At 51.5% G+C, this 1,956-nt stretch overlaps 1 non-coding gene across 1 annotated transcript; it reads right to left on the minus strand.

Annotated features, from left to right (window-relative positions):
- Positions 1-394: 394 nt before the first annotated feature.
- LOC144673775 (U1 spliceosomal RNA) lies at positions 395-557 on the minus strand. The gene has a single exon (XR_013574417.1). It is a non-coding gene; the product is annotated as a U1 spliceosomal RNA (small nuclear RNA).
- Positions 558-1,956: the final 1,399 nt, after the last annotated feature.

Genomic DNA, 1,956 nt, shown 5'->3' on the forward strand with positions numbered 1-1,956 from the left:
GACGTCCAGATAGATAGGGGGTGGGGCGGTGCTGGGAGTGCGGGGACTGTTGTGATGGTGGGTTGGGTGTTAGATGGGGGTTGTTTGAGAGAGATTTTTGAGTGGGCAAACGCGGGGTTAAAAATGGCGCGAGTAATTTGGCGGCCACGAAACAAACGGTCTGGCGAAAATGATGCATAGATGGAATAATTGTCGGCTGATAATGACAGGGAGGAAAAGAATGGGGGTTGGATAATATTTGCGAGGAGGAAAGAAAAAGCTAAATAACCAGTCCAGTATAGATTTTGAAGAGCACACATTGGGGGTTATATATTTCTTTTTTCAGAAAAGGTTGCTGACAGGAAATAGAAGAGAAAATGAAAGATATGATGAAATCTATTTTTTGAATTGTGAATCGGGGAGAGCGCAAACGCAGTCCCCCACTACCACAAATTTTACAGTCGAGTATCCCGCATTTGGGGACATCGCAGGCGTCAGCACACCCGAAGTGCAATGGGCTAGCATCGTCCTGGGAGAACCTTTTTTTTTTGCAAAAATATACTTTATTCATAAAATATCTTCAACCACATTCCAAACCATTTCAAAAACACCATTACAAGGGTACAATCCGGTTCAACTTTAACAAAATGTATCACCAGGTGCATCAGTACAAACAATATTACAATCATTTACAGGCTTTCACTTTGAGCTGTACAGCCCGAGGGGCTCTAAACAGTTCCCAGTCTCTCGGTGCGCTGTGGCAGAAAGGTCTTAGACAGCGGCCCTTCCCCATTGCGCTTTTGCAGCAGCTGCCCCAAGCTTTAGTGCGTCCCTCAGCACGTAGTCCTCGGCCTTGGAATGTGCCAGTCCGCAACACTCGGTCGGGGACAACTCTTTGCGCTGGAAGACCAACAAGTTTCGGGCAGACCAAAGCGCGTCTTTCACCGAGTTGATGATCCTCCAGCTGCAGTTGATGTTTGTCTCGGTGTGTGTCGCTGGGAACAGCCCGTAGAGCACAGAGTCCTGTGTCACAGAACTGCTCGGGATGAACCTCGACAGCAACCACTGCATCTCTCTCCAGATCTTCTTTGCAAAGGCACCAACTACAAGGATGTGAACAACGGTCTCATACCGACCACAGCCACCTCGAGGGCAACATGCCAAGGGGGTGAGACTCCTGACTTTGACAGTCTGCTCGGGGAACCATCCCACAGGGTCCACCCTCTCCTTTTCCCTCAGGGCCTCTAAGACGTTACGTGCTGACCACTGCCTGATGGACTTGTGGTCAAAGGTGTTTTTCTGCATAAATTTTTCCACCAGGGACAGGTGGTACGGCACGGTCCAACTACTTGGAGCGTTCCGCGGCAGCGTGGCCAGACCCATCCTTCGCAACACCGGGGACAGGTAGAACCTCAGCACGTAGTGACACTTGGTGTTTGCGTACTGAGGGTCTACGCACCGCTTGATGCAGCCACACACAAAGGTGGCCATCAGTATGAGGGCGATGTTGGGCACGTTTTTTTCCCCTTTATCTAGAGGCTTGTACATCGCGTCTCTGCGGACACGATCCATTTTCGACCTCCAGATAAAGCGGAAGATGGCTCGAGTGATCGCCACCACGCAGGAGTGTGGAATGGGCCAGACCTGCGCCACGTACAGCAACAGCGAGAGTGCCTCACACCTGATGACCAGGTTCTTACCCGCAATGGAGAGGGAGCGTCGCTCCCACATGCCCAGTTTCCTTTTCACCATAGACACTCGCTCCTTCCAGTTTCTAACGCATGCCCTGGTCCCTCCGAACCATATCCCCAGCACCTTCAGGCCGTCAGCCCTGACAGTGAAGGGGACAAAGGATCGGTCAGCCCAGTTCCCAAAGAACATGGCCTCGCTCTTCCCACGATTTACCTTGGCTCCCGAGGCCAGTTCGAACTGGTCGCAAATGTGGATCAGTCTGCGCACCGACAGCGGATCCGAGCA

The sequence above is a fragment of the Cetorhinus maximus genome, unplaced genomic scaffold (genome assembly GCF_964194155.1).
Source record: "Cetorhinus maximus unplaced genomic scaffold, sCetMax3.hap1.1 HAP1_SCAFFOLD_462, whole genome shotgun sequence".
Taxonomy (NCBI): Eukaryota; Metazoa; Chordata; class Chondrichthyes; order Lamniformes; family Cetorhinidae; genus Cetorhinus; species Cetorhinus maximus.